This window comes from Podarcis cretensis (assembly GCF_951804945.1).
Source record: "Podarcis cretensis genome assembly, chromosome: 3".
Classification (NCBI taxonomy): Eukaryota; Metazoa; Chordata; class Lepidosauria; order Squamata; family Lacertidae; genus Podarcis; species Podarcis cretensis.
In genome coordinates, this window is record NC_137172.1 from 87,584,708 (window position 1) to 87,601,604 (window position 16,897).

At 42.4% G+C, this 16,897-nt stretch overlaps 1 protein-coding gene across 6 annotated transcripts in view; it reads left to right on the forward strand.

Moving 5' to 3' along the window:
* Positions 1-16,897, forward strand: part of ASRGL1 (asparaginase and isoaspartyl peptidase 1) — a 70,091-nt gene that overhangs the window by 29,748 nt on the left and 23,446 nt on the right. Inside the window, exons 1-2 of one of the 6 annotated variants that reach the window (XM_079970564.1) lie at positions 2,946-2,955; positions 15,231-15,325. The exons of 2 other annotated variants lie outside the window; for them this stretch is intronic. The gene's annotated coding sequence lies outside the window, so the exon portion shown is untranslated. Of the gene's footprint in view, positions 1-2,945; positions 2,956-8,757; positions 8,875-15,074; positions 15,326-16,897 lie in introns of those variants that run through there. 3 more of the 6 variants (XM_079970566.1, XM_079970565.1, XM_079970563.1) reach the window with 3 other exon arrangements.

A 16,897-nucleotide genomic window follows, 5' to 3' on the forward strand; every position in this document is an offset into this window, starting at 1 on the left:
GACACCTCACTGCTCTCTGCACTGCTTCGTCTAGTGGCAAATGTAAAATCTGAGAGACGCCAAAGTCTGCTGAGGGGCATGCCGTGAAAGCACACGCACACAGCATGAGTTTCCTCTGCAAGTCTTAGAGCTACTGCTGGATGGTACCTTCCTGAAGAAATCTCATCACTGGGAGAGTGCTTTGTGGTATTAAAAGTCCAATTAAAACAAAATCAAATAGTTTCATTAACTGCAACAACCAAAAATTATACTGCCAATTGCTTTCTTCTCATTTAAGGGCATTTACATCTGAATGACTTTTTTCAACTGTGCGCGTGTTTGTAATTAATGCAATTACAAGCTGGGGATCTTTCCCCAAAACTAAAGAAAAAAGGAATGTTATCAGTTCTACTGTTTTAATTGAAATAGAGTTGTTTTCAAGCGTATGGTGAATTATGTAACTTCCATTATTGGAACACAATATTTGCACCCTGTAATAAGTCAGCATCAGCATCTGGGTGTGCGCCTCTTCAGTTTGCGAGAAGTTTGTAGATCCAACATCAATAGCTTAATTTATTTAGCTTACGTCTATTAATTACTTGTACTTTCACTAGTTGGAGCATCTTACGTAATGATGGCAACAGCACTGTGAGTCTATCAGCTGTCTGCTCACCCCCTCCTGTTTTTTCCAGTCAGGAAAGGAAAGACGCTGTCTACAAACTGAGTTGGTGGGGTTGGGGGAGGTAATGGATGGTGTGTGAAGAACTTGCAAATTTCCACCTGGAAGACTGACCTGCTGGTGTCTCTTCCCCACAAGAACAGCAGTGGCCCAGGGAAGGAACCTCTGGTTCTCCTTGCTCTGTGAAATCAGCAGCCATTATGGCATGTCTTTTCAGACCTATATGTGTTCTACCAAATAAACACACCCCACAATGGAAAGGATCACAGACTGTCATGCAAAACAGTCCAAGGTCTGACTCCTTCTGGAAAAGGGAAATTCCTAGTGAGGGACTTCTCCAGCCTGGAGCCCAGCACTCAAGGCAGCTTCTACTTCTCAAGGCTGCTTCTGCCTTGGATGTTGCCAGCACTGAGGTCGTAAGGAGCATGCAACCCCTGCCACAGAGAGGACTGGTTCCTCAGGGCAATCTGTCTCAAGGGGTGATGCTCTCTCTGGGGGTCCCAGTTTGGGAAATTCTGGCTCAAAGGAGCTCTCTGCTGATAGTCTCCAGTCCAGGCTCAGCCGTACTCTTGCCTTTGAGAGCCACTCCCAATCCTTGGCTCCTGGTAACAACTGATGACACCACCCGTTTTCCTTATCTAGCTGGTTCCTCCTCCTTGTCAAAGCCTTAGTTGCTGTTCAAGGTTCGGGCTATCACAACACTCATAGCTGCCATCTGGTGGGCATTCCACTAAGTACACAATATTGCTTGCATTTTTTTTATTATTATTTTAAAGAGTAGCAACTGCCCAGCTCACCACTGCGGCAGTTAAGAAGCAGGTAGTAACAGCAGCAGCAGTACATGACAACGTATGACAACTTGACACTTTACCAGTCTTTTTAAAAAATAAAACCATGGCCTTGCCTTACTAAATGATACAACATAAGATTGGGATGGCGGGGGGGGGGGGAGAGATGTAATGGGAGGAAACCTGACAATAGGATCAAGCAGAAATTAATTCAGCCACCTTGGGTTGGCATACATATAATTTTGTATATAAAATAAAAAATAAGCTGCTGAAACAAATGCATTTTAAGATGTTTCTTAAAGGCTGGGCTGCATTGATTGGGGTGCATCTCTCAACAGGTAAAGCACACCAGAGAAAAGGTAACAAAAACACACACACAAAAAACAACCACTTGGACAGGGGCAGTGGGGTAGAAGAAAAATGGAATGCAAACAAGAAAAGTCCAAGAAAGTATGAAAAGGCACAGACAATGCATGTACTGAAAAGTTAAGAATGAAACCTTGAACCCAGAGATAGCAGGAGAAATCTCTGCATGCCCTCTTCCTCTCTTGCCACCAGAAGGGATATAAGGTAAGAAAGAGAAGCAAGGAATTACGCGTTCAAATACACAGAGAGAGACAGAGCTGAGCAAAAACAACCCCTAAAGTCCAGAGCAAGAGGCCTAAGATGAGTCCAACCAAAAAGCAAATAATTGTAAAAAAACTAATGAACAAGCAGTTATCAACAGAAAGAAGAGAAAAATCTTGATGAGATATAAAAGCTAAACGAGACAAACGTTAGCATTGTGGAAGATGAGATGAAAATGAAAACGAAAATTAGATATAGATAGATATAGATAGATAGATGATAGATAGATAGATAGATAGATAGATAGATAGATAGATGATAGAGATAGAGCACCACAGTATAAGATTTGTAGCAGTAGGAATGTCTGAGGATGTGGAGTGGCTCTCATAGAAAACAGGAAGGCAGAGGTTGGGACAAACAGTGGAAGTGACTTTGACTAAGAAAGCTTTAGGAGATACAAGAGAGTGACAAAGAGGATTACATACAAACAGGAGGCAAACAGTAGTGAGAAAAATAAGACTTTTAAAGCAAAAACAAAAAAAAACCACCTCACAAAATAAATAGGAGGGGGAAAGAGAGCACAAATTTATAAATGGAGAAAATCAGACAACAGATGGAATTTGAACCATGAATGTTCAGCAGTACAAATGTACAAGCAGGAGGCAGCACAATTCAGGAATGAGCCAAGGCTGAGCAGAGCAAGAATGATGAAGATGAAAACTTATGAGGATCACACAAATGAAGAGTGGATGCTACCACAGACTTACAAAACACCAGCACTAGTGGTAGATGGTGCAGAAATAGGAAACAGATTTGAGTTTGTTGAATGGGGAAAGTATCAGGTCGCAGGAGCGGAATTACAATCTCTTGGTGAAGCAGTAGAACTGAACACCAGAACAAATAAAATCAAATGATAATCATAAAAGGAATGTGGAATATTAGAAAAATCAACAGGTGAGCATGAGGAAGTGATGACTAAATCAAGACTTGTGAGCAGCAGAGGAAGGAAACAGGGAAAGATCAAAGTAATAAAGAGGGGGGGAATAAACCTGAAGGATTCTGAATCAGCTGTTTGATCAATGTTCACATCACCACCTAGTAAAACAGGAGAAGAAAACGGCAGAAAAGATTAAAGCCAGACTTCAAAATCAGCTCCCCCCCCCCACAAAAAGTAGACATTGAACCAGGAGGGTGGTACATAAGAGCGAGAGTAATGCTCGCTGGAGAAAATAGTCATGCAGCATGGGATTCAAACATGGGGAGGGCGGGGGAAGGAATAGAAGAAAAATAGTATCTTGGAGAAAGAAGACGTACACCCCCCCCCCCAAGAAAGACAATGAAAAGGAGAACCAATGGGAAGTTTATGCAGCAAAAGTAACCCATGTCAGAAGCAGAGATCCAGGTGTCAGTCAAATGCATAAGTAAAACAGAAAATGCATAAATAATGAATTACAGAAGCGTAACAGATACCTTGATAAAATAGATGGAAAGAAAATAAAAGTGCAAAGCAGGGGAAGGCGGCATAACCATGGCTTTTGAGCAAATCACCCTTGAAGACTGAGGGATCACTCAAATCCACAGCTTAATACAGCAGCCAATAAGCAATTAAAATAAGTAATAAGCCAATGGGGGGAGGGGTACCTTCAGTAGAACTTCTAGGCGACGATATGTCTTGGATGGCTTCCAGATAACATGTTTAATGAACATTCGTCTTGATTTGTTTGTAGGGAGATTAGATTTATGTTGTATGAAGGCATGTGTTGCCCCACACTTTCTGGTGTTTTCTCATCCCTTTCCTCTTCACAAAAACTCTGATCTTTTGTGGGAAGTGGGCTTCTTTAGCCATAGTCCCAGATCAGCTTTAGCTGTGCAGCTTGAATTTGCTGGATGGGATTGAAGGCCACACCGCAGACTGTCTAGAAGCATCCTATGTGTGTTGCTGGAACGTCACCTCTTAGCAGCAATGGTTATTGCTGGGGCAATAGAGGATGAGTTGGATTGCACTATCATAACCTTTATGTTTGCTTTAAGGAAGTATTCTCATGTAAGGGGCAATAAAAGTGGGCGAAATGGGTAAACTAGGTCCTTAGGCTGTAAGGTTACCAGATTTTTTTCAATGAATCTGGGGACACTTTTGAACTTCCGTAGGAATGATAGGATTTTGTCAGGGGACTGATTCATAAATCTGGGGACTGTCTCTGGGAAACAGGGACGTCTGGTAACCTTACCTTAGGGCAAATGATAACTCTCTAGCAATTAATGCAATCTGTTTGGGTTTCCCAGCAGAAAGATGCAGCTCACCTGGAGATAAACGTTAGATTCCCACTTGAGGGCTCTGTGATCTCTAACATAAACGTGCCATAGCATCATTACTTTGTGTACAGCAGAACTGCTGGAATTGACTCCTGTCCTGATACCAACTTAAAATAGAAGCACTGTATATGTTAACGTATTGTGCTGAAAAGAAAAAGAGAACAACTATTTTTGTTTCTGTCAACACTAATTAGCACACGATTTACAGCCACCTGGCACCTTTTGTCACAAAACTGAATAAATAAACTCAAATTTTTAAAAAAGTAATATATATTGTTGTACACCAACCTAATCACATAGCGGTCTGAGATCCCAGGGGTTCCAGGAGCTGACCCAGGGTCTGTGTTTCCGTTTGGAAATGAGGCACAGGAGAGATTATGGTGTCTTCATGAAATATGGTTTATTTACACAGATATACAACCCAAGTCTACGATGAGCATTAATGCCTCAAAAGGGCATTCCTTCTTCCATTGCTGTAGCTTTGGACTCGAACAGAAATCAAATATGCCTCTCCCTTTCCCCTTCCTGTTTGCAGCTTTTCTTCCAGCTTCTGGCTCACAAAACTCCACTCAGGCCTTTTGTCTTTCTGACCAATAAGATAGCTGAGGGAGAGCAGGGTTGCCATACGTCCAGATTTTCCCGGACAGGTCCAGAATTCAAACGATGAAAATGGCGCCCGGGAGGAATTTCCAGAAATCAGCTAAATGTCCGGGGAAACCCAGACGTATAGCAACGGGGGCGATTCCTTGCTGAAAATGTCTCAAAAACTGAAAAAATGGGGGGGGGGGTTTAGTGGCTCAAAACCTGTTCAAAAGCAGGGCAGCACTGGCACCCAACTAGATACTGGCAGGAGCAAGACCCTATGGAGGAAAAGCAGTGCCAGGGCTGCGGGAGCCCTTACGCCACCTTCTCAAAATCAGGCAAGGCAGGGCAGGGTCCACCCTTCCCCCCTAAAAAACTCACAACTCAGTCCAGATTTTCACTTTTGGAAGGGAGACCCACCAATTTGTCCTTTGTCACAGAGTCACTTTCTTTGTTCCCTTAACGACATTACCAGGCTGGCCTGGCTATTCCAGCAATTGAATCTGGGCTGGATCCAGGAATTGAAGGAGGGCTCAGACATACAGCCTACCCTATAATTTGTAACAATATAAAAGGCACATAGAAGTACAGTGGTACCTCAGGTTACATACGCTTCAGGTTGCAGACACTTCAGGTTACAGACTCCGCTAACCCAGAAATAGTACTTCGGGTTAAGAATTTTGCTTCAGGATGAGAACAGAAATTGTGCTCTGGAGGCGCAGTGGCAGCAGGAGGCCCCATTAGCTAAAGTGGTGCTTCAGGTTAAGAACAGTTTCAGGTTAAGAACGGATCTCTGGAATGAATTAAGTTCTTAACCCGAGGTACCACTGTAGAAGATAACATGTGAATTGGTATTTTGCCTTTCCTTGTAGTTTGTATTCAAAATCTTATTTATTTCTGTGGATCTTTCTGTGCTTCCCAAGATAGGCATCGTATGTTCAAGGCGTATCTGCAAAAGCAGATCTGGGATGCTTTCAATAGCAAGTTTATCTTTTGCATCCTTGCTACACAGAATCACATATGCAATCGGTTAAATTACATGATGCCCCAGTTTAACGCACAGGTCTATCAAAAATTGCACACCATTTCTCATTCAAAGGCACGGAGATCTAGCTTAATTGCTCATTGTTCCCCATTTAAAAGCAGAGATCTGGGTTAATTACACATTGTGCCCCATTTGGTGCTGGTCTGGATCATTATTGTGCATTGCATGCACAATTGCTCAACTACACAACAACTTGTACCATGAATAACAATTGTTTTTTCTCACAAGCTCTCATTCTGCCAATACATGAAAGGAAAGAAACAAATATCTTGGGATTTCTCTGATCCTTTATTACATTGTTCTTCTGAGCAGTTTATTTGCAGCTGATCTGATTGTTGGAATGGAGAAAGTGTGGTATTTGACCTTCTTTTTTGAGAGCCAAGAAACAATTACTGATTCCCTAAGTTGGGCTCTTCCTTTGGCCAAAGGAATCACTTCCCAGGCATGATTGAACGATCTTAAAGAGACAGGAGGACACAATATTCTATTAGACTACAGATAATAGGTTTTGGTTTGTTTCCCTGCAGCTAGCTGAAGGCATTTGGAAAGAGGGATTGCTGTTTGTGGCATGTGCAGTCTTCCTAGTGCCACCTCTAGTCAAACAGATTTTAGTGGGGCTTGTATTGTTCCAAAAAGCTATTCGGCCAGAGGCAGGTGAGGCAATGTGTGTGCCATAAGGGAAGTGATCTCTATTTCTCTCTCAATGCTCCTAAAAAACTATTCTTTATTTCCAGTCATAAAAAAAGCTTAGCACACACAGGCAGACTTTTGAAGCATCCCTGGTTGCAGACCCTCCGACTGTCTCTATTTTCCAGGGTCAGTCCCGGAATTACAGAAGCTGTCGGTTTCTGATTTGATACTGGAATACCACACTTTTCCTTAGGACATCCCTATTTTCATTGGAGAAATGATGGAGAGTATTGAATTATGTGACCCGCGAGCCAAGGAGATAACACAACCTTTTGAAGACCTCTGAAGGCAGCCCTTTATGGGGAAGTGTTTTTAATGTTTCATGTTTTATTATGTTTTTATATATGTTGAAAGCCATTCAGAGTGGCTGGAACAACCCAATCAGAAGGATGGGTGGTGGTAATAATAATAATAATAATAATAATGGAATATGACATCCCTATTTTCATCAGAGAAATGTTAGAGGGTATGTGTTGGGACAAGAGAGAGACACAAACACCCAGGTGCTCTACCAACATGTGAGGGCCTTGCAGAGTTGTGTCAGCTACTTCGTGGTTATTATTAAAGCTGCCCTCCATTTATCATTTAGAAAAATACAAATGAAGGCCAATATTTCTCATAAGAGGCATGGTTCATTCAGTACTGGAAATTTTCAGCACCATATTTCATTTCCAGGAGCATAGCACTTGTTGACAATGGCATCCAGTGAGGACCATATTCTCTCTGTATTTGGGGATTGCTGTAGGCTTCCAGATCATTTCTCCATTAACCTCGCTCATTTTCCTGTCTAATTGATGGGACCACATAAGGGATTTCAGGGTTGCAGGGTTGCTTCCTAAACACTAGTTTGCCAAAAGCTTTGTCTCTTCATTTTTTTAAATATATCCACAGCCCTGTAAAACTCTTGTTCTGTTTTGCTCACACATTGTGCAGCTGGTTGTCATGGAGGCTGCTACACCAAATATGTTGTACCTTAAATCTTTCTGTTGGATGATTGCATATTATTCTTTCAATGAAAAAGCCAGTGAAAGCAAACAGAACATTTCAGATTTATTTTTATTTATTTATTATTAAATTTGTATACCGCCATTCATCCGAAGATCACAAGGCAGTTCACAACCTAAAAATGTGTTGTGAATTCTCCGGCAGCAGGATTCACTGATGGGGTGATCCTGGCTCAGGAAGATCAGGCTGCCAATACGAGAAATGTACATTTGTTCAGGCAACGTGTTTCAGAGAATCAACTGTTGAGTGGAAGATAAATCACCGAGTTTCAGAATTATATAAGACTACCAAGTTAGACCTTCTTAAGAGGAAATTGATGAGAAATGAGCGATCTGTCACATGTACCAAATGAGAAAAATGTCTTAGGTATTTCTTTTATCATGCATACACAGGAAATTATAGAACATTCCTTTACATTGATAACTTTCCCAGATGGCAGATTCCCAATAGCATTTTATAAACAAAGCTGAATGCCATTTCCCCCTCCTTTCATTTTAATATTTACTGTTTCTAAAATCGAGTTTAAATGGCTATTGCTAGGCAAACAAAGCCATTTCTGCAATCCTTAAAATAGATGGGCTGGGGGGGGGGGAGTCAGATGAACTGTGCTAGTTGAAAGCCAACAAAGAGGGTTGTGGTTGGTTGGTTTGTTTTTTTAAAAAAAGGCAATATCATTGCCAGCACTTTTAAGCAGCCCCTCTGGGATTCAGTTCAGCAAAAAAAAATTAGAAAAATAAAGAAAGGGGAGAAAGGAATCAAGTATATTTTAGAGAAGGCAGTTGCTTTCTTGACATATTTTTAAAATTACCAGACTGTTGAAATCTCTTCACAAAGCTACTTATTTAAAACTTCCCCTTTGTGCCACTTAGAAGGATACTGAAAAACATTTGATTGCATTGAATAAATACCGTCTCTGCCAAATCCTAAATAAATTTTATCTGGAAATGTTTGCATGCAGTGAAATGGGACAACAGAGAGTAGGAAGGAACCTTGTGTGGGAATGTTCAGGGATGCAGGAGAGGATATATTGTGTGATTATATCCTTTCCAACTTGTGTTAACAAGTTCCACAATTTCAGCAGAGTAACATTCCCCTTTTTAAACTCACAGCGGATGGGTTTGCTCAGGCTTGCTAAACCTTCACCACCTGATGAAGAGGCAACAGACTCCTGGTCCTTGACAATGATAAAGCAGCAGTGTGGGTAGAGTACACTGAAGTTGATGCAGGTAATGATATTGAGTCATATCATATGACCCCAAAAAGCTATGAATCAGAAATGGGAAACCTGTGGCCCTCCTCTGCTGCTGAACTACAGCTTCCAAAACCCCTGACCATTGTCCAGGCCAATTGGGAGTTGCAGTTCAATGACATCTGGAGGCCCACGGGTTTCCCCATCCCTTCTATAGTTGAATGACAAGGAAGGAGTGCCTTAAACTCAGCCATCACTATGAATATCAAAGTGAAATAAGCCAAGGATATATTGGGAATCAGGTTAACTGTTTATATTATACAGGATTCACTGTTATTATGCAACCAAGAATAGCATTAATTATCCTGATTTTAGACTTAACCCTGAACTAATTGAACCACACATTCTTCGTTCAGAATGAAGACATGCTCAGCAAGTTCTATTCTTAAATACGTTATGTCCTCCTTAACACCTTCCCATGAGTATTTGCGTAGGAAGGCGTGTGAAGTGTCTCTTTGCTGAAGATTCCATAACTATGCAGTGCTTAGCCTTACAGGAAGGCCTCTGGTCCGTAAGTGTGAGGGACAGCATGACTCAAACAGCCCCACTTATAACAGTTCTAGGGAAATAAATGAGTGAACACTAAAACATATTAAATGGAGGCAAAGCTCATAATATTTGAGGTGTACCTCAAATATTATGAACTTTGCCTCCATTTAATATCTTTTAAAGAGAGAGGTAGATGAAGTGTGCACAGGTATGTGATTTACACCTTAAGATTTCACACACCATAAAATAATATTTGATTGTGGGTTACTTGAAGTCTCTGGATATCTAAGCAGAACCCATACTACATAAATTCAAACCTATATCCTTGAAGTATCAATTTAAAGGGGGAAACCCAGCATAGCCTCACTTCCCCCAATGGTTTGGAGTAAGAGGGAAATCCAGATTGCTCAGATAATCATATGTGTAGGCAAGTGGGAATATATTTTCAAGATGAATAGCTTAAAAGGAGTTGGTATAAAGAGCCTGTGGGAAAGATAATGTCAATTGCCTTCAATGTGATTTCTTTTTCTTAATTGAATTTTAAAAATGGATCAGGTGCTCTGAAAAATAATTACAAGGCTGCTGTGTTATTACACACATGATTATGTTGCCCCCACTGATTATTGCAGTGCCAAACCTGATCACGGCTGAATTCCCGGATTATAAACTAACTTCCACTACTAACTTTCAGCCCAGTGACCAAAAGGTGCTAATTACACATTCTTCTTATAACAAGGCAAGTCTATCAACAGCCTGTGAAACCCCCCAAACTTGCTGACTGAATATAGAATGGCCTGTCCCTAATGAATACAAGCTGAGTTTGCACTATTTTCCATGTCAAAATCAAGTTATTTCCAGGAAGAAACAAGGAGCTTAAACTGAATTAGAATATTGCAGCAGTATGAAATACAAAAGGGTGCTGTGCTATTATCTGGGGTGGCTGTCAATCTGATTTTTTTTGCCCTTCTCATAAACCAGAGACAGAAAATAGATAAGCTCATTTATATTATAAAATGCTGAAGAGGTCAGTGGAGTATTGTGCAAATCAAATTATAACTCAAAAGACTATGTGGAGCAATGCAATTCTGATTTCTTATTCAATTTTGGGCACATATTGTAACAAGACAGCAGCAAGTCGCACAGTACCACACACAAAATCTTTAGCAGATTCTTCCCCTGAGCTCACAACACTGTGATCTATTTTTAATGGGTAAGAAAGTTACTCATTGTTAAAACAAGATTGATCTCATATTCTGTTAAGAAAGCAGCCGCAGAGACCCTGTAGTCCAAGCTTTCAAGCTTCACTGCGGTTGCTTTGTCCTGAGTACCATCATTTTATTTTCAGGAACACAGAATGTTTTAGCATTGTTGAGTGGAGGGGGTTGTGGGGGGCTTTTTGGTAATGAAAAAGTTCTTGGAAGTTAACAAAAACATTCCCCATAAATATGATTTCTATTGTACTCCATGACTAAAAAAGACAAAAATGACAAGAGACCTAAATTAGCGCAGTTTCTGTGGACACCAGCCAGGCCTAAAACATTTTGCTGCCTCATGCAAAAAATAAATAAAATAAAAATTGAATTTTACTTCAGCAATGGCATCAGGACACCTGAAGGCATCAGGCTTAAGTGTCACAAATGGCTTTGTCCATCCACACCTCGCCACCATTCTTCACCCATCTTCTGCCTGAGGCAGTCACGTCATTCTGCCCTGTATAGTATACACCAGTGTTTGTTGTATGGTATTCTACAGAAGCCCAAGGCCCAAGGGGTACTGTAAAGAAAAAAGTTGCCATGGTGGGCAAGCATGCATAGTGTGTGATTTCCATTGAGCTACAGCCATGGGAATTAAATGCACTATTCAAGCAGTTGTCCTAGGAATCCTTCCCCTTCTTTCCTTCTCTCTCTGTGCTTTCCAAGGATGAAATTTCAGTAGCGGTTGATGAGGCAGCAGTGTGTTGCTTACCTGGCTTCTCAACAGCAGTGCATGTTGCTGCTGGTTACTGAGAGGGAGAGGGGAGCAGCTGAACCAATCTGACGCTCCCTGCTGCTATGCCTCTACCACACCCAACAATGTAGTTACAGGAAGGCAAACTGGGCAGTTGCCTGGGATGGTAAATTTGAGGAGGAGACACCTCACCCAAAAGCTCAGACCAGACTCTGGAACTGGCAGTTACCACAGTGGCCTCATGGGCCAGCAGTGGGGCAGGCAGAGTGACCTCAATGTACCAACTAAGGACAGTGCCCCCCACCCTGAAATGGGAGGTGTTGCAGCTACAGAACAGCCTCTCCTAAAATAGGGCATTCCTCTCTGATATTATCCACCATGGCAGTCACAGTTATTCCTCTGTGGTAACACTGGTGAAAATGGCTCATACCACATAGCACTTCTGGCTTGTAACTCTTGTTTAGTTCCGGGGCACATGCATTGAGATGTGGGTAGATTAGGATGGTTTTGCTGGATAGGCTTTTTGCTTGCTGTTTGCTACTTTTGTTTAGGACTTAATTGGTGGAGCTTATACAGGAAGTAGGTTTCACTCATTAAATAGTTCGTTAAAGACTGTATATATCTCATATAGCATTTTAAACTTTCTCAGTGGCAAATAATGTTTCTCAACAAATTGGCACATTTAAAAATACTATGGTACAGATGCCCAGCAAAGCTACATTTTTATTTCAAATAAGGGGGAAATTCTTACATCTACTCTAATAAAGCTGAGGTTCTCTCTCGTGCTCTTTTACTTTTGTATCGTTGTCTACATTTCTAGGTCATTCTAAAATGATGACTTTGTTACCTTCCTGGTAAAGTTCTGTAATTCAGAGTTTCATTTTATTCTGAAAAAGGGTCATGTCATTCAGCCTGGATCTAACATGTCAGTGCCACTTAGTATTGTGTTTCTTCTGACCTTTTTTTTAAAAGTTCCACCAAGTAGTGGTGCATTTTGTGTAAGGAGAGTGGTGGGAATCTTCAGGGCACCTTCTTCACTGTACTTTATTTTCCTGTTCCTTTTGTAAAATTTTGAGGGCAAGACATCTCTTTTTTTAGATTGTATTAAACTTTGACAAAGTGTGACACTTCTGTCCATCCAGATAGCAAAGGACAGGCTTCCAAACTTTGCAACTGTATCTGCACTTCCCAGATGGAAAAGACTTGGGCTTCCTATGGTTATAACTATCACTGGAGAGAAACAGTGATTCAACCGATAATTTATAGAACAGACCCTATAATTCAAGGAGATATGGTTTGTGAAATTGCCCCATTAAATCTTTATTTCTACAAATTCACTGATTCTTTAGCATGTCTACTTGGGAGAAAGTCCCATTGAATACATGGGGTTTACTTCTAATTAGACATGCATAGGACAGCACTATTAATCTCCAATTTCTTCTCCACCTCCCAAAAAGCACTGCCTTTTAAAGGAGTGGGAAACTTTCTCTCCCTTCTCATGGGCCAGCTTTGGCAGACAGGCAGGTCAACCCAACTTTCAATCACTTGGTTTCATTACGATGTCACATGATTGACAAATGGGTATCCCACTCACTTATTAAAATCCTTTCATGGGAATTGACACCGTGACATGGATGGGAGGAAGAAAGGAGCATTTTGCAAGCGAAGGCAACAAAGGAGACTTCTCCCGAGCGGTGCACTTGCTTGCAAGACTCATTTTTTTCTTCCTTCCCCATTGTGTAAGGGGGAGAAAGTTGCCCGGACACTGAGGTCCAGCGCCAAGGGCCTTCTGGTGGTTCCTTCGCTGCGAGAAGCCAAGTTACAGGGAACCAGGCAGAGGGCCTTCTCGGTAGTGGCACCCGCCCTGTGGAACGCCCTTCCAGCAGATGTCAAAGCGATAAACAACTACCTGACATTCAGAAGACATCTTAAGGCAGCCCTGTTCAGGGAAGTTTTTAATGTTTAATAGGTTATTGTATTTTAGTGGTTTGTTGGAAGCCACCCAGAGTGGCTGGGGAAACCCAGCCAGATGGGCAGGGTATAAATAATAAATTATTATTATTATTATTATTATTATTATTATTATTATTATTATTATTATTTTACAACAAAGGTAGAGTTGCAGGAAATCTCCATTCCTTTATCCCCATGCACATGCATCCTGAAGTTCCAAAACACACCTTTCTTCCTGTTTTCGGGGGTGAGGAGCATTTTGCAAGCACTTAGCTGGCCACTGTGAGAACAGGGGGCTATAGGACTACAAAGGCTATTCTTCTGATCCAACAGGTTCTTCTTATGATCCAATTTCCCTACCCCCGGTTTAAGCAGTGAGTGGAAAGACACTGCCTGGATACAGGTTTCATCCACAGATGCACAGTGTAGTAGATCTGGAATACAAGGTCTTCAGACTCCAAGTCTACTCACTATTTGTTCAGTTATTTGTAATATTTACTTCCTCCACCCCACCCCCCCGTGTTTGCTTAGATGTAAATCCTGAATAATTCAATGGGACTTGCTGCCAAATAAGCAAGCATAGGACTGGTGGCTGATTCAGTATGACACTGGCATTTAAAACCTCATAAAATAAAATGTTATCTTGTAAATTCATTGCATGCTAATCTCATGATTATATCTGGAATTTATTAATGCCCAAGTTTGCTCTCACAAAGAAACCCATGGCCAAATTCACAACTGTGTGGGGTAGGGCTGGGCTAGGCTGGTAATTTTTAGAATAGGCATTGTGCACATCCTCATGGGTCAGTGACACACCTTAATTATTCCTTAGGTGTTCAAAGGCTAAAACTGGGCAGTCAAACTGCTACTTCAAATTAAGGGTTGAAAATAGCCCTGAAACAGTAGTATAGCTACAGAAAAAGAAAGAAAGTAACTAACAGTAAAGACACTTTAAAATACTGTATATGATAGGTAAAGGGACCCCTGACCGCTAGGTCCAGTCGTGACCAACTCTGGGGTTGTGGCGCTTATCTCGCTTTATTGGCCGAGGGAGCCGGTGTACAGCTTCCAGGTCATGTGGCCAGCATGACTAAGCCGCTTCTGGCAAACCAGAGCAGCATACGGAAATGTCGTTTACCTTCCCACCGGAGCGGTACCTATTTATCTACTTGCACTTTGTGCTTTTGAACTGCTAGGTTGGCAGAAGCTGGGAACGAGCAACAGGCACTCACCCCATTGCGGGGATTCAAACCGCCGACCTTCTGATAAGCAAATCCAGGGCTCTGTGGTTTAACCCACAGCGCCACCCGCATCCCACTGTATATGATAGGGGGCGGTGAATAGGGTAGAGGACGAATATCTCCAGAAATTGGTTATGCGAGCAAGAGCAGGCTGCCTGCATGTTAAAATCCTCCCTATGATCTGCGAATATTTCTGCTAGGATCTATTGGGTTTTCTTTCTTGCTGTCCTGGGCTGCCAAAATCCCGTTCAGTGAGATGCAGTCAGCTTTGAACTAACCACCTCTGCCTCCTGCTGCTTCAGCATTCTCACTTTGTGGAGAGGAGGAGGCAGGGGAGGAGGAGGAGGGAGAAACCAAAGTGCGAGATAAAAGCGAACACCTCCCTTCTGTGCACAGAGAGAGATAGAGAGATGCGCACCCACCATCTTTACAGCTGGCAGTCATTTTGCTTCAGTTACGTTGAATCGGATGGGATGGGTCGGCCATTTTCGCCAGGGGCGGGCCTGAAGGCAGCAGCGGCCATTCCAGTTGAGGGCAGCTTCGCTTCAAACCCATTGAAACGGAGGCAAAACGAGGCGGCTCTCTTTTCTAAGGGCAAGGGTGCGAAAGGGGAGTTGTCCCCGCCATGTGATCACCCCTCCTACCTACCCACCCACCCTCCGTGGAGCTCTGGAAATACATGTAACTGTAAGAGTAATATTATTTGCAGCCGCTCTTGGCTTCCTCCGTGCTCTGCTTTTAACGATTTTAAATGCTAGGGTGATGGTTTTGAAGGGCAGTCGGGAAAAGCAACCACCCGTGAGTAAACCTCTGGGAGAGGACGGCTTGCAACAGGCCGGGAGAATGGATGAATGAGTGTATGGGTGGGAGCTTTCCTCCCTTTGCTGGCTTCCCTCCAGCTTGCTAGCTACTCGGGGGAATCCACACGTTCCCAGAGTCAGACAGTAAGTGTGAATAAGGGAGACGTCACAGGTGGCCTAGCAAAAACCCTTCGCCAATGGGAGGGCTCTGAAGGAATTGTAGAGTTGGAAGGGACCTCAAGGGTCATCCAGTCCAACCCCCTGCAATGACAGACGGGCTGTCTGATCTATGCTTTAAAAACCTCCAAGGAAGCAGAGTGCACCACCTCCCAAAGGACACCATTCTGTTGTCGAACAGCTCTTACTGTCAGAAAGTTCTTCCAGGTGTTTAGTCAGAATCTCCTTTCTTGTAACTTGAAGCCATCGGTTTAGATCCTCGCTTCTGGAGCAGGAGAAAAGAAGCTTGCTCCATCTTTCACTTCACTTCAGATATTTGAAGGTGGCTATCATATCTCCTCTGCCAGGCTAAACATACCCCGCTCCCTCAACTGTTCCTCATAAGGCTTGTTTTCCAGACCCCTGATCATCTTGGTCACCCTCCTCTACGCATGTTCTAGCTTGTCAACATCCTTCTTAAATTGTAGGGCACACAGAATAGAGTGGGATTATTACTTCCCTTGTTCAGGGCACCATACTTCAGTTGATGTAGCCTAGAATAGTATTAGCTTTTTTTTTGCTTCTTTCCTAGCCCCGGCCTGACCTAAATTTCTCAGGTGTTCTGATTTTGGCATCATGTTGTGCTTGCAGCTTAAGGAGGAAATAATGCACATCTTTCAATATCCGCTTTCCTCTGTGCGATGACTCCACAGGGAAATACACCATTATTATGAGTGGTTTCCAATGCTAGCTCTACTCAGAGTAGGCCCATTGACACTCATAGACATAATTAATTTAGGTTCATTAATTTCAGTGGGCAGGGCTGGCCTCTGTTGTTCCTTCCTCCTCTTCCTCCACAGCCTCCTCCACTCATTCCATTGCTAATCTTCACTTCCCCCATAAAATCTTCACCTTTCCTTCTCACCCTAAAGCTGATTTATACTCTCCCCTCTCATTTCAACTGGTGTGTGTGTGTATGTGGTGAAGGATTGCGTTGTTAGTCTCAGGTGCCAAAATGTCTTGGTCCAGCTCTGTCAGTGGGTCTGCTGTGAGCAGGACTTACTTGAATACTACCCTTTGGTTGTAATCCCATTCTTACTAGGGAGTAAGACTCATTGGGCACTTTTAAAAAGGCCTGTTTAGGTCTACATTGCCTGTTGTTTAAAGGCTTTCAGCAAGGCTTGCTACACTGCCCATTTCCCTGATGAGTTCTGTGGCTGTGTAGGGTTCTTCAATGTGATCTGTTTATTGAGAATCCATCCTGATTTGCTGGCAGAAAGCTTACACAGATGTCATACTATGACCAGTCTTTACTGTGTGCTTGTGGGGAGGCTATAGAGCTATGAGCATTCATCCTGATTTGCTTGTGCAGTGGTTTCACGTATTTGCATTAACCAGTTGTTTATCCAACAGC